The following is a 27166-nucleotide window of genomic DNA, read 5'->3' as shown; positions in this document are numbered from 1 at the left end:
AAATTTACTGATAGTCTCTCACCCCAACTCTCATTTGCCCTTTTTTTTCACCTCTTGCACCTTTCTCTTGACCTCCTGTCTCTTTCTTTTATACTTCTCCCACTCAATTGCATTTTTTCCCTGCAAAAATCGTCCAAATGCCTCTCTCTTCTCTTTCACTAATACTCTTACTTCTTCATCCCACCACTCACTACCCTTTCTAAACAGCCCACCTCCCACTCTTCTCATGCCACAAGCATCTTTTGCGCAATCCATCACTGATTCCCTAAATACATCCCATTCCTCCCCCACTCCCCTTACTTCCATTGTTCTCACCTTTTTCCATTCTGTACACAGTCTCTCCTGGTACTTCCCCACACAGGTCTCCTTCCCAAGCTCACTTACTCTCACCACCTTCTTCACCCCAACATTCACTCCTCTTTTCTGAAAACCCATACTAATCTTCACCTTAGCCTCCACAAGATAATGATCAGACATCCCTCCAGTTGCACCTCTCAGCACATTAACATCCAAAAGTCTCTCTTTCGCACGCCTGTCAATTAACACGTAATCCAATAACGCTCTCTGGCCATCTCTCCTACTTACATAAGTATACTTATGTATATCTCGCTTTTTAAACCAGGTATTCCCAATCATCAGTCCTTTTTCAGCACATAAATCTACAAGCTCTTCACCATTTCCATTTACAACACTGAACACCCCATGCATACCAATTATTCCCTCAACTGCCACATTACTCACCTTTGCATTCAAATCACCCATCACTATAACCCGGTCTCGTGCATCAAAACCGCTAACACACTCATTCAGCTGCTCCCAAAACACTTGCCTCTCATGATCTTTCTTCTCATGCCCAGGTGCATATGCACCAATAATCACCCACCTCTCTCCATCAACTTTCAATTTTACCCATATTAATCGAGAATTTACTTTCTTACATTCTATCACATACTCCCACAACTCCTGTTTCAGGAGTAGTGCTACTCCTTCCCTTGCTCTTGTCCTCTCACTAACCCCTGACTTCACTCCCCAGACATTTCCAAACCACTCTTCCCCTTTACCCTTGAGCTTCGTTTCACTCAGAGCCAAAACATCCAGGTTCCTTTCCTCAAACATACTACCTATCTATATATATATATATATATATATATATATATATATACACATATCTTTACGCTCCTGAAAAAATAACAGTAACATAGTACTGTCAGAGAGAAATTAGAAACATAGTCAGCATCAGATTGCCAGCATATTTTTTTTTCTATGTGACAGAGAGCAAGTTTCCAAAATGACATTTATACAATTTTCGAGCTGCATGCTGTACTCGGGTTGATTCGGTTACAGCCCCTTGGTGATGTATATCCTGACTCCGTCATTTGTGTAGTTTCGTGTTGGATTCGCAGCCTATGAGATGTCCGAGAAGCGAAAGAATTTATAGCTTTACCTGTGTATCTAAATATATATATATATATATATATATATATATATATATATATATATATATATATATATATATATATATATATATATATATATATATAGTCAGCGGGCATTAATAGATTACATATTAATTGACAGGCGTGTAAAAGAGAGACTTTTGGATGTAAATGTGCGGAAAGTGACAGCTAGTGGGTTGTCTGATCACGATCTTGTGGAAGCAAGGGTGAAGATTTGTTAAGGTTTTCGCAAAAGAGGAAGCAGTGTCGAGAAGAGTGTGGTGAAAGTAAGTGAGCTTGGAAAGGAGACTTTTGGGAAGAAATCCCAGGAGAGTTTGAGTGTAGAATCGCAAAAGGTGAGAGTCAACGAAGCGAGGGGAGTGGATGAGGAATGAGAGGTATTTTGGGAAGAAGTGATGGCATTTGCAAGAGATGCATGTGGCATGAGAAAGGTGGAAGGTGAGCAGATTAGTAAGGATAGTGAATGGTGGGATGGAGAAGTAAAGAGAGGCGTTTGGGCCGTACTTAAAGAGGAGTGCAATGATTGGAAGATGTATAAGAGAAAGCTGCAGGAGGTGAAGAAGGTGCAGGGGTCGAAAAAGAGGGCAAATAAGAGTTGGGGTGAGCAGCATCAGTAAACTGTATGGAGAATAAAAGAAAATATTTTGTAAGTAGGTAAATAATGTGGGAAAGACAAAAGAACAAATAGGAACATCGATGAAAGAGGCAAAAGAGGACGTGAGAACAGGTAGTGATGGAGTGAGGTGATGGTGTATTTTGAAGGGTTGTTAGATGCGTTTGATGATAGTGGCAGAAGTAGGGTGTTTTGCGAAGTGAGAGCCATGGAGAGTGGTTTAGTGAAGAGAGAATAGGTGGTGAAAGCCTTGTGTATGATGAAATCCAGCAAGGCGTCGGGTATGGATGGTGTTGCAGTTGAATTTAAGGAAGGGTGTGTGTGTGTGTTGTTCATTGGTTGGTAAGGATATTAATTGTATGTATGGGTCATGGTGAAGTGCCTGAGGATTGACGGAATACAAGTATTTGTGCCATTGTAGAAAGGCAAGGGGGATAAAGGTGAATGTTCAAACTACAGAGGTATAATTTTTTTGAGTATTCCTGGAAAACTGTATGGGAGGGTATTGATTGAGAGGGTGAAGATATGTACAGAGCAACAGACTGGGGAGGAGCAGTGTGATTTCAGAAGTGGCAGAGGATGTGCGGATCAGGTGTTTGCTTTAGAGAATGTGTGTGAGAAATACTGATGGCTTTGTATGTGGTATTTATGGATCTTGAGAATGCATATAATAGGCTTGATAGCAATGCCTTGTGGAAGGTCTTGAGAATATACGGTGTAGGAGGTAAGCCGCTTAAAGCAGTGATAAGTTTTTATCAATGGCATAAGGCTTGTGTATGAGTAGGAGGAGAGGGAAGAATGATTCCAAGTGAAAGTTGGTCTGCGAAAGGGGTGTGTGGTCACCATGGTTTTTTAATTTGTTTATGGAAGGGTTGGTGAGGGAGGTAAAAGCAAGAACCTTGGAAAGAGGGGCGAGTATGCAGTCTGTGCGGGATGAGAGGGCCTGGGAAGCGAGTCGGTTGTTGTTTGCTGATGACACAGCACTGGTGGCAAATTCGAGTGAGAGAGTGCAGAAGTTGGCGAATGAGTTTGCAAGAGCGTATGAAAGGAGAAAGTTGAGAGTGAATATTAATAAAAGCAAGGCTCTTCCGTTCAGCAGGGTTGAGGGACAAGTTATTTAGGATATTAGTTTGAATGGAGAAAAATTTGAGGCGAAATGTTTTACATATGAGAGTGGACTTGGCAGCGAATGGAACCATGGAAGCGGAAGCGAGTCATAGGATGGGGAAGGGGGGCGAAGGTTGTGGGAGCTCTGAGGATTACGAGGAACGTTATCTGGGAGGGCAGACAGTATCATTGCAAGATGTCAGTTGACTGATGGATGCCGTAGGAGTGCAATCCATTTAATGATGGAAGGAAATGACCTCCAGGTACTATTCAACAGAGTGACCTTGTTGGCTCGCCGGACTGAGAAGCTTAAAGGAAGAGCAGTATGGCAAGAGGACATTGTCTGACTGACGAAGCCCATCAACAGATCCCCTGCTCCATTTAGTCGGCTTTCAGATCGGGAAAAAACCAGGCGGACAACTGTCTGTAGAAGAGTAGTTATTCTCTTTCCTGAAAGGTTGTGTATTACAGCGTGGATGGTAGACCTGGATGCGTTCTTTAACCATGAAGAACCAAGCATGCCCGTCTGCCTTACCATAGATGGTAAGCCGAGAAAATGTATGACGTCTCGACTGGAAGGTCGCTTAAGAGTAAAGTATTGCTAATGCCACTGTAGAGGAAGTGGCATCTTTAGTATGCTGCAACCTGGCTAGGCCAAAGTATTTGATGACAGTAAAGCCTATTTTATGCCGTACATTTTATCAACTGTAGTACGTAAGCCGAGGATATGTGATATGGGATGTGTACCTGCCCGAGACTGTGAAGACGATTACACGAAACGAGAGAGAAAAGGAAGGTGGGAGAGGCGTAGGGCCGAGTACTTCGGTTCTTCGAACTGATGACAACCTGATGGAGTTACTCCCATTCCTAGCGGCCCCAGTGGAAGCCCGAGAGACATCATTACATCAACGCAGGTCATTCTGATGTGCAGTATGTGTACCCCGAAGGTGCTTCAGGGTTTGTTACATGCACTATCGAGGGAGCTGATACACGTGTATCATGTGGCAGATGCTGTGGAAACATGGGTATACCAGCGTGACAAGACGACGTGGTCATTGTGGTACTGACAACATCCCGAGCCTCAAGTGTTGATATGTCTTTGGAGATGGAACGTAGCTACAGCCCGCACACTGGCCGGGACAATGGGGGATAATTGGAGTTGTCGCTTTGCCGATATACTATGCATTCACAGGATGCGACACAGTGTCATTCCTTGGATATATAGGGATTCTAGAAGGCTGCCTGGAAATCCTAGGATGACGTCCTATCAGTATTCTCAGCCTTGATTGCTATCCTAGGAGTCCATATACAGGGTTGGCTACATGTGTGCGGTGCCGACCAGGATCGCAAACAGCTCTTCACAGAGGGGCAGAACGCTGGATCGCCTACCCATGACACAGGTCTCGCTCACCCAGCACACTCGGGAGGCCTGCATACCAAGGTGGTGGCCACAGCTGGACCCAAAATGATGGTTGCTCATCCCAGGTATCCATCCACCTCCACGTGAGTTAGGGTGGAAGAAACGGGACAAATGTTGATGTGGACACGTGCTGGGCAACTCTTCTAATATCTTTACAAATTTGTGGAGAACTTCTGCAGTGCAGAGCTACAGGAAGGGCGGTAGTGGGGTAGTGCAAATGCCTCAAAGGCAGCTCTTCAGTGCACCGCCATTTGTGGTTTTGGTGGAAGATGTGCCACAGTTTGGTACATCAGATGTAGCACAGTAATGTCACATGTGAAGCACAGTATTTTGGTCTTAATTTTGATCCCTGCGTACACACACACACACACACACACACACACACACACACACACACACACACACACACACACACACAAACCCAGTGGAAAATGACACTACTTGGCTCCTTGAATATACAACCAGACCTTTAACAACTTCTCATGTTATATCTGATTATTATTATTACGAGTCTTAATAAAGTGAAAAACGCACGAAGACCAAGTTCTAATCCTACACCTCTATGGAATCTTAACTAATTTAAGGCTAAAGTAGGACTGGATAGTGGCCTTTTTTTTTTTTTTTTAAAGAATGTTTGGAATATTCCCTTCGATGAATACTCTGGGTCATGTGATCAGTGAGGAGGAGTTTCAGATGTCGGGGGTGGTCGTCGTCGTACGTAACTCGGATGTGTTGTGCTTCAGTCGAGGGTCAGATTTTCGAAGCTTCGTAGTATCGAGGAGGAGTTTTAGATGTGGAATTTGTTGTCTGGTTGTGACGCAGGATTATACTGAACATTTAAGGCTTCTGATTTTAGTAAATCTAATTCTTGTTTGATCTCAGTCTTCGTGCGGTATATTACCGAGAAATGAAGCCTTGTTAAGGTTCATTATTCCGGTCAGCTCAACTCTTAAACTTGCGGCGATGCCTTGAACTGGGTGAATGTTTTTTTTCGTTGTGAACGTTTAAAGTTTCCAGCAAAAATACGAACCGTAAAACTTCGTTTTTCTTTTTTCTAACGGTGTGAGTGTGTGTGCCTTTTTATTTTCTAACTGTTTGTGATTTTAGAAGTTCTTGAAATAGGAAAGACAAGTGACTGGCGGGGATGATAAGTTTTTCTGATCAGTAGAGATCTAGACAAGCAAGTTCTCAGTGTACGTTGTAGTGAAAGAAAAAAGATGTGGCTCTATCATTCGTGCGAAGGCTGAGTTCCGGAAGAGAGTCCAAATCATCTAATCACTGTAGTTTGAGGACATTTAAGGTCCCCAGCGAACATTACCACTAGCAGACTTCTTGGCTTATTCACTGTTGTTGTCTCGCTTATGGACCAGCACTCCAATTCTTGATTCACTTGTATACGAACTGGGTCCACATCCGTAGCAAGACATGAAGCCTCACTCTGTGTTTTTTCGGTTCGTTTTTATTCTTAAGCGAAGGTGAAAGCAACGCAGGTCCTCAAGTTTAAGATGCTCTGAGCTCTGACAGGAACCTCATGTACAAAAAGAGCCTAATTTACAAGCTGTTATCATTCGTAAGCTAGTTTGGCAATCATGCCCATTTTCTCTGCCGAAAATCACTTAACCTTATTCCTTGAGAAGATGGGAATAATCTCTGAAACTAGCGTGTGTCTCTTATACCCTGTGGAGGTTGAGTTCGTTCATTTTTTTCTCCCAGCCGTACGAGGGAGGAACACGACCTACCTAGTAAGGCAGCGAACACGAAGATGCCCTGTGTCTACCTGTTGTTGGGCAGCTGGGATAACGTCAGCTGTAAACTGATGCCCTGTGTCTCCATGTTGTTTGGCAGCTGGGATTACGTCAGCTGTACACTGATGCCCTGTGTCTCCCTGTTGTTAGGCAGCTGGGATTACGTCACCTGGTCACATACACACCCTGCCAATCCATCCCAGGTATCGAATACCCGGATGTCCTCCTATGGCTAGTACCTGCTCCGCCAAGACTTGAAGTAAACTGTGATTTGTATAACTGATCCGCAGCTTTTGATGTGTATTTCCAGAATACCAGTCTAATATGAGGGACGTAAGGATCTACCATAACACCAAAAAGTAAAACAATAATATAATCTTTATAATCTTGATGTATCAAGTTACCTTAGACACTTATTAGTCTGATACCCGTAGTAATGGATGCAAACTCGTAGGCAAACGTTTTACCTCGAATGAGGCGAAGTACTTTATCCTCAACTGGGTTGTTAACATAGGGAACAACCTGCCAAGTTTAGAGTGGTTGAAAGCAGGACTATAGACACGTTTAAGAATAGAGTTGATAAATACTTCGCTTCAAGTCCACGACTCTTAATGTTTTAACATTATTTGCGCCTCCATCACAAGTTATTCTCCTGAAGTATCCTCATGTCTTCTAAACTTCTATCTACCACACTGATCTGTGAGTTTCTGATACCTTCCACTACCACAAGAATAGCCTCGAAAGGACCCCAGTGACCTGTTGCTGTCTGACTTCCTCTGTATTCCCTGTTATTTTAAATCCTGTGCCGCACGTAAGATAAAGTTGAAACTCTTATAGCCAAAACAAAGAAGTTTTTGCTTATATGATTATCACCGGCTCATATGATGCGAGATAACTGTAGTTAGAACTTCCTTTTCTCATTATCTTCACAGACAAAATTAGTTGTGTATATATATATATATATATATATATATATATATATATATATATATATATATATATATATATATATATATATATATATTCCTATGAGTCCACGGGGAAAATAAAACACGAAAAGTTCCCAAGTGCACTTTCGTGTCATAATCACATCATCAGGGGAGACACGAGAGAGAAATATTTCGAGTTTCATTTTCCCCGTGGACTCATAGGAATATCTTGATCACGCGCAAAATTGTGATCCTTTTCAATATATATATATATATATATATATATATATATATATATATATATATATATATATATATATACTCTCATTCCTTCAATTCCAGGCTGGCGGATCCTGGCATTCACATTCGTATCAGCAAATGTCGTAAAAGCTTTTACATATTACCCCGACCTGCTGAAATTTTCCTTTTGACTACGAAGGTAAATGGTCGTGAGCATTCACCCGTCACTCTCCATCAGGCAGGCGACACACGTCACTCCAGCCGTCACTCTCCAGCCCACCCTCTCCTCCACATCGGCCTCCCAGACATTTGGGTCACTTATCTTCCTGTAGTTTTCACATCGTCACTCCCACCCTGTCATTTTTTTTTAGTCCTTTGCTCTACACTCGTCACCCTTCACCCTTCACTCGTCACCCTTCTTCTTTCACCTTCAGTTCGTCACCCTCATTTCGTCACCCATCACCCTTCTCGCGTCACCCTTTACCCATTACCCTTCTCCCGTCACTCTCCACCCTTCTCCCGTCATCCTCTAACCATCACCCATCCTGCACCCATCACCCTTCTCCCGTCATTCTTGATTCGTCAAGTGAAGAACAGTGGAAGATATTACTACTACGGTACGACTCATAAGATAGTAATATTCTGCCTAATATGATTTATTCAATAACTAGAGAATTAATATCATTGCCAGCATCGTCATTATACCGGGACATCGGAGTTCCGCGATGCAGACGGAGGCATGGTCGTCTTCCCTTCACTCGTCTTTGTATGATAATGAAAAAAGTCGAAAAAAAAAACAAGTTTTCATTTCTGAAAACTACTACGTAGGTATGAATGCAGTTCTGCGTCGGGATCGTTCATTCATTTCATTTATTCATTCATTCATTTCATTCATTCATTCATTCATCTCATTCATTCCTTCGATTAATGAAGATTGAGACATCATCTGATTCTGGTGAAAGTGAGGATATTTCGAACCATGGTTTTGGACAACAGTGGGAGGATGTCTCTCGCCAAGCGCCAGTGAATACCTCAAAATGGCACTTCGGTGTCGGGGTGGTTTTAACACTGCTGTGTGGGGGAAACCTATTTAAAGGGTACGTCGTCGACGGCTCGCGGTCGTGGGTTTTCACAAGGTTTCCTTTTACCATTGCATCATCATAGAGGAAGTGCCTTCTGTCGTTGGGCTGGCCACTGCCGCTCACCCCTTTACCAGCGGCTTTCATGTGTTCGTTTTAAAAATGACTGCATCTCCTCGCCTGCTCTGATCACCCTGTTGCCAGTGGCACCATTGACACCATCGCCTCTAGCACCATCTACAAACCCCCTTATTGACAGCAAGGACAATGCCCCCCCCACAGGCGCCGATGGCAAACACCTCAGCGACGACCACGGCCTTTGTCTAGGGTAACCCTGGAGGGCGACCCCCCCCAAAAAAAAATCCAGTGTCTACAGTGCCATTGTTCACGACGATGAAGTCAAACAACGCTAGTGTCAACAGCAGACGCGACTCTTTGGGAAGTTGTCGGCGAGGTGCGGGAGAGGGGGCGTCGACGGCGAAGTTCCTGAAGGAGGGGGTGACTGCGGGATGATGAAGGGGGGGAGGGGGGAAGGGTCATCTCTGAGAAAGTTGGATCCGGAGGAAAGTTAAACACCGAGACCGCCGCCCACCCACCCCCCGTCTCTCTCTCTCTCTCTCTCTCTCTCTCTCTCTCTCTCTCTCCGATTCCGTGGACTTTGTAGCAGGAGTTGGGTAGCGGTTCAGTGTGAGGTGAGGTGCCGAAGTATCCATTATATTTGGCCGTTTCTTTTTTTTTTTTTTTTTAGCGTCGTACTGAATCGTGGACGAGGTGGGTGTTAGGATACCCGATGGAGTAAGGTTATGTGTTGGGGTGGTTGTACGTTGTGAGGACAAGATTTTCTTCAAGTTGTGAGGGCAAGTGCTGGTTGATGGTTGTTGCTGTAGTCTGAAATGATGGGAAATCTTGTGTCGTTTAAGAGATGAGGACAAATGTTTTAATTGGTGAGGATACGTCGAGTGCTGCACCAGGGAATGAAGGCAGGTGTTAGGTATTTCAGATACAAGGATGGGTCGTGTGCTGTACCACATACAAGATTGTCATAGGATATCAAACATCACGGTAACTCTCACATTTTCATGTATTATGGAAGGCATTACATCGACTTGAACATACGAGAGCAGGTGATAGATTGCCTCAGGGGCAGTAGCATGTTTCACCGTTTGGGACAAGTGGGTTACTGCTCAGCTGCTTTAGGTACAAAGTCCTATGTTTTGCTGCATCGTCGACAAGAGGACGTGATTTACTCAGGGATGAGAGTGAGTGTAAAGAAGTAAGTATTGAGATCAGATATGACTGTGCGCAGTTTTTCTTTTTTAAGGACAATTGCAATTAGAATATTGTTTCAAGGAAAGGGACATTTTTCTTGAACTTAAAAGGGCAGTCTACTTCAGCAGTCCATCTTTCTGAGTTGCTTAGTCTGATAACTGCTCTGCTAGTGGCAGTTTCCTGCAGGGGAATTTATAAAACAACCTGGGATCTTCACTGGCTTCTTTGTACCCAATGCCTCTGGCTTCCTTTTTCCATCTCTTCTCGTTCAGGTACATTCCCTCCCGTCCTCTTCTTCCTTTCAGACGCCGACCTCAGACTTCCCTATTCTGATCCCTTCTTTTTTTTTAGCTCTTCAGGTATTCCGTTTATGGAAATTGTCATTCTGGTTTGCATTCTGCACGAATTCATTCATCCCTGCGGAAGTTTCCTTCCCACGTATGTCTTCTGGTGTTTAAGTCACGAGTGTGTGTGTGTGTGGTTCTTTCTGTGTCTCGCCACACAGGGGGAGTCGACCACTGAGTGAATACGTTTTCAGATTGGCGCCCCATACACGACGTCCTCGATTTCCAGCCTGGGTGAATGAGGAGGAGATTCATTATAGATGGTAGAGCTGCGCCACTGGCGTGTGCCCTGACCTGGTGAGGCAAGAGCTTGTCCTCCTCGACGCAGTCCAAAGATACTAAAACCTTCGCAACTCATTTTTCTCCCCGAGTGCCGGTGCTTCCAGTGAGTTATCCTGTAGTTAGAATTCCCTCATTATGAGGAGTTGTTCTTCACAACTTTGCTGGATTGTTAACATCCGCTTCATCATCGATTTCATTCTGACTCTCGCCACTTTCTCTAAATATGTTCTGTTATACCAAGTACTTCTGCATTGCCTTAATAAATTGTCCTTTTTTTTGGTCAAATTTGGTCAGACCATCATGAAAAAAAGATTCTCTCTTTGTAGGACGGGCATTCTCTCTCTCTCTCTCTCTCTCTCTCTCTCTCTCTCTCTCTCTCTCTCTCTCTCTCTCTCTCTCTCTCTCTCTCTGTTAGGTATCCGTTCAGAGAGTTCTAATCTATGGGTGAATTTCCCCCCTTTCCTTTTTTTTATATCCTAATTCTCTGCATAGACTAATCCATCTGTACTTCTCTACTTTATCTTTAGTTTAAGAGAGGAAAGGTCGGGTGGGGTAGGTGGTGGTCGGTGGGGTTTGGAAAGAAATAACGAATATACTAAATGTGTAGAGATTATCATTATTGTTATTGTTGTTGTTGTTCACGTTGAGACTTCTCGTGTTGTGGTTCGTTGTGGCGTCGAGGTGCGTGCGGCCTGGTGGCAAGGGACTGCAGGAGTTGTTGACGACGACGAAGGGGGACGATGGAACAGCTTGCTTGCATCCGATGGTTGTGGTGAGGTACATCGGGATCGATGGTGAGGGAGGCACCCAGGCAGATCTCGCGCGTACCCGTTCTTATAAGCTTCCTGTGACGTGTGGTGGATAAAGAGAGAAGACAAGAGTAGTGGAGGAATATTTGTAGTGGAGAGAAGAGAGGACAGAATACTGGAGGGATATTTGTTGTTGGTAAAAGAGAGGACAGAGTAATGGAGGGATATGTTTACTTGGAAAGAGTGGGATTTGTATAAAAATTCTTGAGTTTGAGTGAAAGGAGTCTTAGACATCCCAAGCTGACGAAGAACAACTTAGAAGTAATAGCTACAAAACTGATAATGTGTGTGTGTTGTTGTTGTGTGTGTAGTTGTGTGATCTTACTGATGTCTTTCTCTCTTGTGTGCTGTATGTGACTGGTAATCTGAGAGTCGCTGAAGTGAATACACGTTAATCGAAAAGTCTGGGATATGATGAGAAAAAAAAAAAAGGAAAAAAATGTGCTACATTGTGTATGCCAATTCATAATTCATAGCAGGTCATTATTTTTAGATTATCTCTTGAGAAGGACGTGAACAGCTGCCATCTTAAGCTATGTTATAGAAGATATAAGGTGAAGAAAAAAAAAAAAGTGAATGTCGACTATTGTAGCGATGGCGGGCGACAGCCCCCGACAGAAAACGGATCATAGCCGCTATATCCTATTACCCGGGTAGGAATGCCTCTGGCCGATGGAGATATGTGTCTCTCTCCTCCGGATCCGCTCGCCTCCCAGACACCAGATCATCCACCACGACTGGCAGGAATAAATAAATCAGATTACTTACTTCTCTCTCTCTCTCTCTCTCTCTCTCTCTCTCTCTCTCTCTCTCTCTCTCTCTCTCTCTCTCTCATTCCTTCCACCTCTCCTCTCCGTCGCCCACGTCCCTCAGTCTGTGAGACGCCCATCGGGACCTTAATTAAGAGGAAGGGCTTCCGAGGATGCAGTGACGAGGGTAACAATGGGGAAGGGGTGAGGATAGGAGACGATGGAAGGTCTCCAGCAGGTGCTGGAGAGATGACCAAGATGAAGATGATGAGGAGGTGGTGGTGGAGACCCTGAGAGAGAGAGAGAGAGAGAGAGAGAGAGAGAGAGAGAGAGAGAGAGAGAGAGAGAGAGAGAGAGAGAGAGATTGGAGAATATGCGTTGAAGGTGTGTATTTGGCTGGGTGTTGCAGGAGATGGGGGAATATTAAACCAGCTGTCTTAGGAGGTGTACGAGAAAGGTAGGAAGGATTGGAATCATAAAAGTAGGATATTCAACGCACAATTTACGCTATAAAACTTATTCTGGTTCGGGCGAAGGATGGATAAGACGCATTATCAAGATATAGTCACAAACCATCGAACAGAAGGCAATACGAGAACACAAACCAGGGTGTTGAAGACCCAAACCAGGATGCAGAATAAACGATTCAAGGTGCAAGTTAAAGCGAAGAGTTATTCCGTCAGGCAAATGACAGAGTATCAATCGCCATCATCTGTTAACGGATCTGTTATCGACCAGCTCGCTCGGCAACAGGTGCCAGTGGGAGCTGGTCTCCTCCTCCAGTTGGATAGAGGAGGAGGGAGAGGAGTCTTCGCCATCGGTACGTGGCACTGCAGTCTCTTCCTTTCGGGAGAACAGGGACCGAGCCGTTCCTATCAGAGGAAAGAGGGTGTCAGGCCCTCGCCATCAGAGGGGCTTAGATCTCTTCGTCAGGAGAAAGGGAAAGAGGGCCTCCTGTATCAGGAGAGAGAGAGAGAGAGAGTACAAGTCTCGCCGTCAGGAGAGAGAGGTGCAGGTCACTCCCATAAGGGGGAAAGGCGGAACATGTCTTTCCATTAGGGAATACATCTTGATACTACCATTTAGGAGAGAGGCAGGACGCGTCTCTCCCTCCCTCAGGACGCAGGGGATGCAAATCTCGTCCATTATGCGAGAGATCGTGATCCTACCATCAAGAGAAATGTGATGTAGGGCCATCTCTCATCAAGAGAGAGATAGGTGTGGAGGTCTCTGCACCAGGAGGAAAGAGGATGCAAGTCTCTCCCTGTTAGGAATGAGGGCGAGGGGAGAACTAGGTCCTCTTATTTAGACAGGGGGGCGCCCCGCCACCCTTACGTCTACCAGTCGGGAGGGAGAAGCCACAGGTCGTCGTCTCCATCAGGAGTAAACAGGTGCCAGCCAGGTTACTACCCAGCCCACTTGTCTCTTTAAGAGAAAGAGCGCTCAACTTTCCCCTATCAATAGGTCTCTCTCTCTCTCTCTCTCTCTCTCTCTCTCCCCCGAAGCAGCCTCCTCAACGCCCGCGGCCGCACGCCACCACACTGGCCCATCATCGCTAACAGCATGTCTTCGATAAGAAGCTTTTGTGAGGTTCTCCGAAAGAGCTTCTTTCACCACGTTCTCGCCGAGCTGGATGATGCCATGACTTCTGGCGAGTGGTTTGGGGAAGGCTTCTTGTATATATATATATATATATATTTGTTCCTCGATGGGGTCTTGACGAGTATTTGTTATATACGTATATATTAAGCCATACGTGTTGTGATTACCATTATGTAATTCACGGATCCCTATTATGAGTCTCCTGGCAGCATTGTGACTGCGCTTCATAAGGGAGCAGGGTAAGGTGGATTCCCTAATGACGAATAGGTTCTGACGACTCTGTTCTTTTCTGTCCGCTGATTGGTGATGCAGTCTTGTCCAAGGTGACGTCTCACTTACGGTGAATTTAAGAAGCGAGCAGCAAGGGTGTGTGATGTCACCATGGCTGTGTGTGGACCGTGCGATGAGGGAGGTGGGGATACGAGGGGTCTTGGATGGAGGGGCTGGTTTACAGTCTCTTGTGAGTTGAGGAGCCAGGAAGGCAAGTCAGTTGTTGTTTGCTGATAACTCGGCCCTGGTGGCATCTAGATTCTAGAGAGAAAATGCAGAGTTTGGGAGACTGTGTGAAAGGAGAAGGTAAAAGAGTTATTAAAAACAAAAATAAGGTTATAAACTTTAGGGAGGGAGAGAGACAGGTTGGTTTAAGTGCGAGTTTGAATGGAAAAAAAAAGAAAGGCCAGAGGAAGTGGAGTGGATATGATAGCGGTCGGAACAATAGAAGCTGAAGTTAGCCATAGGGTGAGTAAGGAGGCTGAGGTCTTCGAGACATTGAGGAGTGCGGTCACTGTCTGCGAGGGCAAAAATGAGTATATTTGATGGTATAGTAATCCCAACGGTGTGGTATGGATGCGAGGCTCGACCCTGGATCAGAAGGTACGGAAGAGTGTGGGTATATTGGAAATGGAATGCTTAACAACCACTTGTGGTATGAGTGGGGTTCATCGAGTAAGAGATGGTAGGATGAGAGAAAGGTGTGGTAGGGAGATTATGGTTGGGAGAGTTGAATAGGATGGGCTGAAGTGGTATGGACATACTGGGAAAATGAGTGAGGAGAGGTTGACTAAGAGGGTATACAGGTCGGATATCCCACCTGTCAACAGTAGTACGATTAATTTCCCCCCCTTCCGTTACTCCCTTCCATCCTTCCCCGATCTGTCTCCTTCCCTTTCCTGCCTTACTGCTTTTCCTCCTAACTCTTTCCCTCCCTGTCTCTCTTCCTCTCAATTTCCCCTTCAGTTTCTTCCCTTCCCTTCCCCTCGTCATGTAATAGGCATGTACTGCCAGGGGCATTTTCCCTTTCACAGAACGCAACAGCTTCTCTCGGTCGGATTTGCCCTGACCGACTTAGCTTCCGGGTCATTGTTCACAGTGACTCCCCATTATCCCTGCTGATGTAGTAAACAGACAGAGGCAAGGTGGATTTAAATCTGTCCGACCATTACGCGCTCACGGGTTACCCAGCGTCGAGCCCGCATGGGTTCGAATCCTGGTCGGGCAGTCGGTCCACAGTCACTCCAACTGTTCATCTGAACCGAGTGACTGGGTACCTGAACTGGGCTACGGTATATATATATGTATATATATATATATATGCTTACCGTGAATGTGATAGCCTTGATTAGGGGTAAACAAAAACAAAATAAGAATCTTGGCCATTTCAGCTTTTGCACGCGTGTCCATTTAGTGTCTAGTCTTAGGCAGAAATGTTACGTTAAGCGTTGACAGCTCGAGGGGAGAGAGAGAGAGAGAGAGAGAGAGAGAGAGAGAGAGAGAGAGAGAGAGAGAGAGAGAGAGTTTACCCCGCTCGCTAGAGTACTCTTTTATCACGTAACTCCCCTTCTCCTAACCTTTTTTAGTCCTTAAACTTCTTGCGTCCCTACTCTCTCATTCCCTTTATCCTCTCCCTCCATTAACTCCGTTATGTCATTACTCCCTTACCTTCTTCCATTCCCTTATCGCCCTTACTCTTCACCCACCTTCCTTCTCTGCACCCGTTCTTCATCCACTTAGAATCGCCTCGCCTCCTGCTTCCTCCTAACCCTCTCTCAGCGAGACATCCTCCTCCTCCTCCTCCTCCAGTGTCAGGTTGTTGTATGCGGCCGCCCAGGTATCCCCACAACCCTCCCGGAGACTCCACACACATCTGGGGAGGGACGCCCTATCAGAGGAAATCCTCACGAAGAGTGATAGCTATTATCCAGCCTCGGGTGAGCCAGTCACAGAGCGTTAGGGATGGTTGGGGTTGGTTCGATCGTGCGGGTAATGAAGGTTCGCTCAAGGGCAGTGGTGAAGGCTCTCTCGTTTCGAAGCCTCAGATGATCTTCTGAACCCAGTGTTTCGTAATTTGAAGCCTTGAACAGATTCCGACGTGCCTTCACCCTAGATTTAGGGCCTCTTGGTGCTACGATTCGGCAGTGAAAAAAAAAACAAAAACATCGTACAAACGCAAAAACAAACGTATCAAACAGGTCTTCCCCAGGTCGTCTTCAGGTTCTCCACAAATCTTTACCTGTTCCTCTTCTTGTCTTCCCGGGTCTTCCTCAAGTCGTTCCCAGATCCTCCCTGGGTCTTCCAAGTCTCAGGTTCTGTCCAGTTAGTCCCAAGTCCAGGTTCTGTCCAGTTCTGCTCCAGACCCTTCTCAGGTCTTCCTCAAGTCCTTTACAATCTCAGCTCAAATCTTCCCTTATTCCTCATCAGGTCTTTCCGAGATACTTCACAATTCTTCCCAGGACTTCTCTTGGTTTCCCCAAACATTTTCTCCAGTTTATCTCAAGGTCATCCCCCAGGTCTTTCTCTTTATTCTACTCGAGTCTTTCCCGGGTCCTTCCCTAGGTCTTCCTCTAGGTACATTGTAAACACTCCTTTGAATATTGACAAAAAAAAAAATAGAACCGTACCCACATTTCACTCAAATTTCGATAGGGGCTTTTGAAATATTATTTATTATTATTATTATTATTATTATTATTATTATTATTATTATTATTATCTAAAGCAGTGATTATGAAATAGGTTCTCCGTGTCTGTTCGTGGATACGAAGCCACTCTCTTGACTGGCAACAGACACACTGGATCACAAATCTCATCTATACTTTTTTTTTCCTCACTGCGATGCCCTTCAGCATAGCTGATGCATTGCGCTATACGTAGGCTTTGAGATACCTAAAGAACCTTCTTGCGATGCACCTCCATCTGTTCGTCGTAATGTGCGTCTCGGAAACACCTGGACTGATTTCATTCAAAGCCACGTGTAGTGAAAGCATGTGACGACTCTCTTGTGTGCACATGATGGAAATCCAGTCTGATATTGTCCATGATCGAGCCAATATTTTTTTGTCTCTTACGCTTGCCTTCAATGTTTCTGGAGCGTCTGCTCTCTCTCTCTCTCTCTCTCTCTCTCTCTCTCTCTCTCTCTCTCTCTCTCTCTCTCTCTCTCTCTCTCTCTCTCTCTCTCTACGCCGATACTGAGGGAAAGAACACGTCACGATGAACCGTTTGTGCACTAGGGGTTCAACCAGTCCATTTCGTCCTGCTGGTCACCGCTGTTCGTTTTTTCGTCCTGGCTCCTCGTCTCTTTTCGTAGCTACACATTGATTGTTTTGACACGAAACGTATAGCAAGGAAATATATGTGTCCATAGTTTTCTTTTTGCCGTCTAGCTTGAATGAGGGAAGAGGGGGTCTTATTTTCTTTAGCTTACGTTTTCTAAGTGCTGATCAAGTGTTGTGTTGGAGGCTGGGTCTTCTGTTACCATATCTTCAACTTGCTTAAAGACCCATAGTGGTTAAGTTGGTCCTTTATGTATAAGACATTAAAAATAGTGTATGGAACTTCGTTTTATATTTAGTACATAGGCTCTGTCGTCTATTCTTGACGCTACCTTGCTCACGCGGGAAATGGCGAGCATATATTGAAAAGAGAGAGAGCTTTCTATATCCACAGCCATTAATGTTTTTAAGAAAAACGAGCATTTTATTATCTATAACCATTTATATACCTATATTTCTTGATGTCCTCTTATCGTGGAATGAACCCTATGTTTTGTGGGATCAGATGACAAAATTATCTGATAAGGTTATTTGTAAACACCTCTGTGTCATATATGGTATATACTCGATAAGGAGAAAAATGTTTGTGCCATGGGTGATTCTTAACATTCTGAAGCATTTTGTCGTCTATCATTATTACTATCAGTTATTGTTATTATTATTATTATTGTTATTATTATTGACCCGTAGACTTTCCAAACACAAGTTTAGATTTTGTCAAGTGTCGGTTCCTACACAAGTTTTGAGTTATCTGATATATATATATATATATATATATATATATATATATATATATATATATATATATATATATATATATATATATATATATATTTCCTGTTCGTTGCGACAGACAGACAGACCAAGCTTAACACAACCGCAAAGTTGTTTGCTTAAGTCTGGCAAACGTTTGAACTGCCTTCAAACGTTCAGAATAAATGTTTGAGTTCCCGACGAGCGTTCTGAATAAACATATCAGCTATCATTAAACGTTTTGAATATCTCCTCATATGTTGCTGATGCAGAGGCTGCCGGCAACCATCCTCTTCCCTCACGGGGTTGGGACCAGGAGTGTAACTTCTTCGTACTCAGTTTTGAGTGAATGATTTTGAGTGCATGGTGCGGGTACGTTGGTCGGATGAGATAGAAGCGGCGCTGGGGACACTCGTCTGAAAGTGCTGAGTGTCAGTCTGAAGTGCTGAGTGTCAGAAGACAAGTGCTGTGTTCATGACGACGTGGTGGATGAATGATGATGAGTATTCTCGAGTGAATACAAACGTTCACCGAGTGATAGTGACTGGTGGGTAAGTGGCTTCAAAATGTCCATCGAATGATCGAAGTGTCTCGTGATTGCGAGAGGACAGGCGACACGGATGGTGTCGAGGGATGGTGTCCTTGGAGGATGACATCTCCTTGGAGGATGACATCACAGCCACGCTGAGTAAGGCCCGTGTCATCCAAGGCCAGGCTGTGCCCATGACGCCGCCTTGTGCGCACGAACGAACCACCTCTCTCCCTCCTGCCTGATCAAAGCTTAAGGAGTTGTCATCGTCACTCGTGACCTCCCCCAACGTTTGAAGTGCAACTCCGCTAACGAAGGACCTGTCCTTGACTGCTTAAGCATTGGGAGCATGACTTGGCGTCACGCACCCTCGCCAGAGGAAGAAGTGAGGCCAGAACATGCCACTTTTGGGCCTTAGCAACTGCAGCCTCGCCATCTTCTCCACCGTTGCACGATCGCGTACCTCTTCCTCTCGTCTCTCCAGCCGCTCTACGGGGTTTGATAACTCCCACGGACCGACCGCCTTCAGGACGCGAACTGGGCGACTATCACATATCCGGGCATAACAGAAGGCAAGTCAGTCAATATTCCAAACGTGCCTCAAGCTACATGTGCGCCGCTCGTACCTGAATACGTCTGGGGCAGTGGTAATGCCACACCCCAGAGGTCACTGGCGCCTCTCCTCCGTGAGTAGCTGTCCACCATGAGACTCCTTGCATAATTTTCAGCAAGTCTCTGTGGTGCCTCACCTCTTGACAACTCGCTTCGGTATTACTTACGTTGGAGATCGCATCGCCCGTCTCTAGAGTTGGCTCGAACTACGTGACTTTCAGCCAGACTTCGGCAGCAGCACACGGCACAAATCTACCGTCCGTTTGCTGTCGCCTCGTACACCTACGCCAGCACCGCGGGACTCCTGCCAGGTCTGCCTCCCCCACACTCAGATCGCCTCACCTTAACGTAATCCTACGCCGTGTAACACCCCCATAACCTCAGTACTTCCCCAGTGGAGAAAACTTTGTTGCTACTCATGTTTTCTGTACCTTCCCTCGCTCTTCGTGATCGCAGTAGAACTTACACACATTAGTGCACTGTAAATATATTGCTGAGCCCATTAGATGATCAGGGTATCTTGTTAACGTGAAAGGAATGGGGAATATGTGGTGTTGAAGAGATGATTTTAGATAGGAGGGTACGGTGAACGTGGAAGTTATATCGAAAGATGATATTTGGTGAACGGAAGGAATGGCTTTAGATATTCAGTGAATGATGGGAGTGTCAGGGAATGTGAGAAGAATTGTGAATGCCTAACTTCAAGAACTGAGTGAAGGGAAGGAAACCTTATAGATAACTTCTGTTGAGTGAAAGACAGAGTAATGGATAGATATGACCCGTGTTTAGTTAATGACCACAGGTAATGAGTGGTAACAAGACTGAAGTGAACAGTAACGAGTGCTGAGGGAGTGAAAGATGTCTATTGCTGTGTACGCAGTCGCTGGTAATCATTTCATTCCTGTACGGAGGCTGCTCATTGTTAAGTGTTGTACGGAGGCTGCTCATTGTTAAGTGTTGTACGGAGGCTGCTCATTGTTAAGTGCTGTACGGAGGCTGCTCGTTGATAAGTGCTGTACGGAGGCTGCTCATTGTTAAGTGCTGTACGGAGGCTGCTCATTGTTAAGTGATGTACGGAGGCTGCACATTAAGTGCTGTACGGAGGCTGCTCAGTGTTAAGTGCTGTACGGAGGCTGCTCATTGTTAAGTGCTGTACGGAGGCTGCTCGTTGATAAGTGCTGTACGGAGGCTGCTCAATGTTAAGTGCTGTACGGAGGCTGCTCATTGTTAAGTGCTGTACGGAGGCTGCTCGTTGATAAGTGCTGTACGGAGGCTGCTCATTGTTAAGTGCTGTACGGAGGCTGCTCATTGTTAAGTGTTGTACGGAGGCTGCTCATTAAGTGCTTTACGGAGGCTGCTCGTTGTTAAGTGTTGTACGGAGGCTGCTCATTGTTAAGTGCTGTACGGAGGCTGCTCATTGATAAGTGCTGTACGGAGGCTGCTCATTAAGTGATAGGTTTGTCGTCGCTTCGTGAATTTCAGTCGCCACATCACTTAGGAATTATTACTTAGGCATGAGTAGAGATAAGGAAAGTTGATTGAATGATTACGTGGCCAAGAAATTCTCGAGGACACGAAATAGAAAGGTGGCAGTAACGGGTTTCAGCATCGGTACTGAGGTGTCTTATGATCTTTGTGAATCTGGGTAAAACAACGCGAAAAAATGAACAGCGCACCACCAGGTTAAAGGGAATTCAAACGTATATGTAACTCTAATTTTCGTTCGTCTTTTTTTGATTGATGAGGAAAGACGACAGTTAAGTTAGCTTCTGTCAAATCTCCTCAAGTAGCATTCTAACCCTTGACTAATGGAGGCTCAAGACATGGGTAGTCAAGGAACTGCGTAAGATCTCTGACAGGAGTTCGAGTGAAATGCAAACATAAGCTTGTACTCTTGCCATCACCAGTTGGCTTTTACTACCACCAAAAGCCACTAACCTAACGCTGATAGCTCCCCTTCCTCCTCTTCCTCTTCCCTTCCCACAGGGTATTCTATAGAGCTGATGAGATAGGCCTAAGAGAGAGAGATCCAATTGTCGTCTTTCTCAGTCTATGGCCGATGATGGCCTGAAGGTTCTCGTGTGGGTTGAGAACCTCTTCCTCCCTGGACTAACCTCTCCTTCCAGCTCGCACGATGGTTTACGCAGATCTGGCCTTAATCTCTACGCTGCGTACATGCCATTACTGGAGGCCCCGTACGCACCCCGTTAAAGGTCACTGCAATATCCTACCTTTGGCGTCCGTTTGCTAAAGGTCAGGGAGGCTAAAGTGGTGTTGCCAGCGTGAGCTCTGCGGCCACTGGTGGGAAATAGTGCCATCGGGAGAAGAGGCACCTTCGTCAGGAGGAGCTGTGCCATAGGTTAGGTACACAGTCAGGAAGGGTTGCTCCACCCACTGAGGTGTACCGTGAAGAGAGGTTATGGAATAGGTTAGGTGTACCATCAGGAGCGGCTGCACCATCAGTGTGTACCGTGAGGAAGGGCTGCACCATCAGTGTGTACCGTGAGGAAGAGCTGGACCATCAGTGTGTACCGTGAGAAAGGGCTACACCATCAGTGTGTACCGTGAGGAAGGGCTTCACCATCAGTGTGTACCGTGAGGAAGGGCTGGACCATCAGTGTGTACCGTGAGGAAGGGCTTCACCATCAGTGTGTACCGTGAGGAAGGGCTACACCATCAGTGTGTACCGTGAGGAAGGGCTGGACCATCAGTGTGTACCGTGAGGAAGGGCTGCACCATCAGTGTGTACCGTGAGGAAGGGCTGCACCATCAGTGTGTACCGTGAGGAAGGGCTGGACCATCAGTGTGTACCGTGAGGAAGGGCTGGACCATCAGTGTGTACCATGAGGAGAGGTTGTACCATGAAGTGAGGTTCCACAACATCATTGTGATCCACACACGAGAGTTTTATCTTGTCTTTAGCTTCGTTGTCGTACGCCACATACAATTTCCCTCCTTTACATTATCAATACATTTTTCTTACCGTGAAGTGCAATGCTCTTCTTCATAGTATTAGCAAGCATCGAACACCAGTAATAATTCATAGCAATCTCACAGCAACTCTTCAATATCTAAAAGTTCTTACGTAAGAAGATTAAGCGATTGTCTCTCTCTCAGTCATTTTGGAGAGTACTTCGTAGGGCTGTTGGCCATTTGTGTACTATTTCTATATCTGTACACTGGCGTGTTGCTATTGTCCTGAGGTACAGGTAATAACACGACGAAGACTCCAGTACAAAGTACTTTGTTTTACACAACTTTGACAAACTTGGATTGAGTTCAGTATGGCGTACCTCCCGTGGTGTATGTAGTAGCGGGTTAGCGTTACTGACTGTGACGTGACGCATTCACGGGCTAGCCCAGGGTCGAGCGCATAGGTTCGAATCCTGGTTGCGGCAGTCGGTCCACAGTCAACCCAGCTGTTCATCTACACTTAGGGGCTAGTTCATAAAATGCGGACTTAGCTCAGGCTAGGGTTATATACACAGAGCGTTAATGAAATGGCCTTTGATTAGGGACTCAGTTGCCCGCGCCGTCTCAGTTAACGTTAAAAAGATAACTGATTTATTGGCAGAGAAGCCAAGCCAAGCCAGCCTGAGAGAAGATGGTTGGTCGGGATAATGACAATGCGAACCTTTCGTTATTCAGAGGAGCCAATATCAGTGTATGTCTCCCTAGTGGCACATCAGTTGTAGCCTGAGACCACTGTGGTTGACGCTAGTGTAATCACTCGTCCACTGCAGCGAACACTGTAGTTGATCTCATGTGTATTCACTCCTCCACTGCAGCGAACACTGTAGTTGGTCTCTCGTGTATTCACTCGTCCACTGCAGCGAACACTGTAGTTGACGCTAGTGTAATCACTCGTCCACTGCAGCGAACACTGTAGTTGGTCTCTCGTGTATTCACTCGTCCACTGCAGCGAACACTGTAGGCGATCTCTCGTACGTGACAAACCCCCTCACTTGCCACTTGAGTTAAGATCCAGTGGGTACTATTATAATGAGTCATTTGATTGGTGGCACTTCAGCCTTGAAGCTTAATCTTTGCTGACTAAGCAGCAGCCAGCTTTAAAACCTGTCATTAATTGGTAATTCTGCCGGAATTGGCTCAGTCGCTGCTTATTGCCATGTCAACAGACGATCCTTCGTATATTAACTCTCTAGAGTATTCAATAGGTTTTTATCAAGCAAGGCTATGGAAATAGTTTTAGTTTTTTAGAATTTAGATCATTCTTTTTAGAATTTAATTAATTTCTTTTAGAATTTAAATCTAAAATTAGTATTTTAGACTAAATGTATATTTTTTAGAATTTGTTTCTAAGATTTTTCTTTAGAATTTTGTCTGTATTTTTTTTGAAAATTTAATTCCAAATGATTTTTAAGAATTTAAGTCTGAATAAACTTTTTTTTTTTAGAATTTAGTTCCCGAACGACTACGGTATTTATTTTCTTATGAACGTAACTTTAATATACGTTGAAAATTATTTCTACATTTACTAGAATAAGTTTTTTTTCCTAATTTCAGCCTCTAAGTTCGCTATGTCCAGAAGAAAAACTTGATTATAAGCAAGTTTTCCCATTATTTACAACAGTAAAAACCACATTTCATATCCATGTGTCGTAGATTTTTTCAGATTTGGCGAAGCCAAATTTAGCAATCTGTTTCTTCGTTGTGTTTAGCGGTGACGTATCAGTGACGCAGATGTTTTGGAGGTGCCATCAAATAAGGTCGTCCTCGAGAGAGGTCGCTTCATTGTGGAAGGACCTCTTGCTTTTTTGGAGGTGCCATCAGATAAGGTCGTCCTCGAGAGGGGTCGCTTCGTTGTAGGATATCTTGCTTTTTGGAGGTGCCATCAAATAAGGTCGTCCTCGAGAGGGGTCGCTTCATTGTGGAAGGATATCTTGCTTTTTGGAGGTGCCATCAGATAAGGTCGTCCTCGAGAGGGGTCGCTTCGTTGTAGGACATTTTGCTTTTTGGAGGTGCCAACAAGTCGTCCTCGAGAGGGGTCGCTTCATTGTGGAAGGATATCTTGCTTTTTGGAGGTGCCAACAAGTCGTCCTCGAGAGGGATCGCTTCACTGTGGAAGGACCTCTTGCTTTTTGGAGTTGCAGTCAATAGGTCGTCCTCAAGAGGAGTCGCTTTACTGTGGAAGGACCTCTTGCTTTTGGGAAGTGCCAGTAAGTCGTCCTCGAGAGGACTTGCTTTGATAGGAGAAGAACGGTCGCACTTAAGAGGACTTTCCTCTGGATGGAAGGACTTCTTCCCTTAGAGGAAAGAGACACATACGAGAGGTAGAAAAAAAGAGGAAGAAATACTGTCTTTTTTCATATTCGTTCTGGGAATAGGAATGCAAAATGTATAAAAGACTTTTTTTTTTCCCTGTACAGGATGCAATCACAGGAGCTTCCCAGAGTCCACAGGCTGGAAATGATAATCAAAACGATGTTTGAAAGGTCAGGGATCAGGGCACTGACCCAGGAATACATGTAGCATCAACTACATGATGAATGAGTCTTGGAGGGGGGAAAAAAGCGAAAAAATATCACTGAAAATATATATATATATATATATATATATATATATATATATATATATATATATATATATATATATATATACTTTATCTCCGTTCCGCATTTGCGAGGTAGCGCCTGGAACAAGCGGTGAAAGGCCGCATCCGCTCGCTTCCGTTTTTTAGATGTCATGTGTAATGTACCGAAACCACAGCTCCCTATCCACAACCAGGCCACACACACACCTTTCCATGGTTTCCCCCGGCCGCCTCTCATACCCTGATTCAGTTCATTGACGGCTCGTCGATCCCTGTATAGCATATTGTTCTAAATCACTCTATCCCGCGCACGCCTTTCACCCTTCTGCATGTTGAGGTCCCCATCACTCAAAATCTTTTTCACTCCATCCTTCTGTTTCCACTTTGGTCTCCCGCTTCTCCTTGTTCCCTCCATTTCTGACACGTATATCCTATTTATCAACCTCGCTCATTCTCTCTCTATTTCCACACCATTTCAGCACACCCTCTACAACTCTCTCCTCATTTCATTTTTTTTCTCCACACCTCTGCTTACTCGATCACACCACTTCACACCACATATTGTCCTCAGGGATTTCATTTCCAGTACAGCATATCCTTATCTATCACCCATGCCTCGCATCCATATAACATTTTTCAGAACTACATCTCACACACCCATATTTTTGCCCTCCCAGGTAACGACCTCTCATTCCACTCATTCTTCAATGCTCCCAAGATCATATAGGACAGAGCACTGGTAAGGTAAGGTATGGAGATGGTGAGGTGGGAAGGCTTGATGAAATGGTGAAGGATAATGTGATGGGAGTAAAGAAGGATGGGACGTGTGGTAGGAAGCAAGGTATGGATGGAATGGTACGATGGTAGAAAAAGAAAACGTAAATGGATGTGATGGTAGTAGAAATCAAGGTAGGTAGTACGGTAGTGCTAGGGAAGGTAGGTAAAATGGTATGGGGGTAGGGAAGAAGGTAGAATAGGATGGGGGTAAGGAGTAAGGTGCAGTGGTATAGGAATGGGCAAGGAAGAAGGATTGGATGGTGGGAGAAGGAAAAAGTCAAGACGGTATTGTCAGACGGGTTGGTGATGGGAAGGAGAAAGGTGCGATGATATAGATAGATAGATAGATAGATAGATAGATAGATAGAGAGAGAGAGAGAGAGAGAGAGAGAGAGAGAGAGAGAGAGAGAGAGAGAGAGAGAGAGAGAGAGAGAATGATTCATAATCTTTCTATTTTCCCGTCTTTGCAGTTGGGGAAGAAGAGAGTTATGGCCACGCTCTCATGGAGCACTTAACTGTAAGCCTTTTCTCTTTAGTCATGCAGTGCCTTGAAGCTCTGAACTGTCATTACACTCACTGCTTGGCTTAGCTGGTCATATTTATCGACTGATCTGTCAACATCAAAGCAATACGTATCACATCGTTTTTATTGCAAGTCTTGTTTTGTTTGATTTTCTGTCATGCACTGTAGTTATTATCTGACTCTTCCTATGTCAAAGAACTGCATGATCAGCTCGAACGGTGGAGCTATGTCCTCTTCCTCTCCTCTTGCCTATTCCTCTTCTAACAAAGGCAAGACTAGGCCCGCCGGTGGATCAATAAGTGAAGTGACCTGATTTTGGGTTCATGTCCCTAATACAGGTTCAATATGTGTTCTAATTACCTTTCTAAGTATAGTACCTCACTGTCCATGTACTTGAAGGCAATCTTGAGAGTGATAAGTATATAGCCAACCCTCTTACGATCCCCCTGATGTGTCTTTCTGATGACAAACATCTCTCGAGTCTCCATCACCAGTTGGTATCTGCAGTGTGTACACCTAACTAGAATGGGGCCACGGGCTGGGCCTCTAAGCGTGGCATGAGCGAAACTAAGAGCCTCATATGTACCTTCTTTTAGGACTGTTTGGTCCCGGAGTGCACACACACACACATTTTCCTCCGTGGGCTTGACATGATCCGGGGACATGATCAGGTATGATGCGAGTGCTTCTGGTAAGCCACTTGTGTAGATTAGTTGACTGAACGCTGGTGAGCCACCAGTGGTTACTTTTATCCCGTTTGAAAAGACGCATTTTGACGTGTGTAAAGGGGCCTTTGTCCCCATCCATTTGGGTGATTCTCTATTCGCCGAAAGGGGCCTCCCTGTCAGGGTAATGTGTGTGTTGATGGGGTGGTGAGGAAGGTGAACGCGAGAGCTTCGGAGAGACAGACAGGTCCTGTTATGCAGTCCTTTGGGGATGAGGGAGGCCTGGGAGGCGAGTTATTTGCTGTTTGCCGATGACACGGTTGTGGTGATAGACATGAGAGTACTGTAGAAGCTAGTTTTTTTGAGAGTAAATGTATGTAAAAGTAAGGTTGATAAGTTTAGTGAGGGGGAAGTGAGACAGGTTGGCTGGAGCGTGAGTTTGAACGGAGAGAACCTGGAGGAATTAGATACATCGGAGTGACATGGAAGAGGATAGTCCCATGGGAGCTGAAGTAAGCCTTGGTCTCCTTCCAGATCATACATGATCCAGCATTAGCTTG

Source organism: Panulirus ornatus, chromosome 6 (genome assembly GCF_036320965.1).
Source record: "Panulirus ornatus isolate Po-2019 chromosome 6, ASM3632096v1, whole genome shotgun sequence".
NCBI lineage: Eukaryota > Metazoa > Arthropoda > Malacostraca > Decapoda > Palinuridae > Panulirus > Panulirus ornatus.
The sequence above is the reverse complement of the archived record's forward strand: the minus strand, read 5'-3'. Positions refer to the sequence as shown.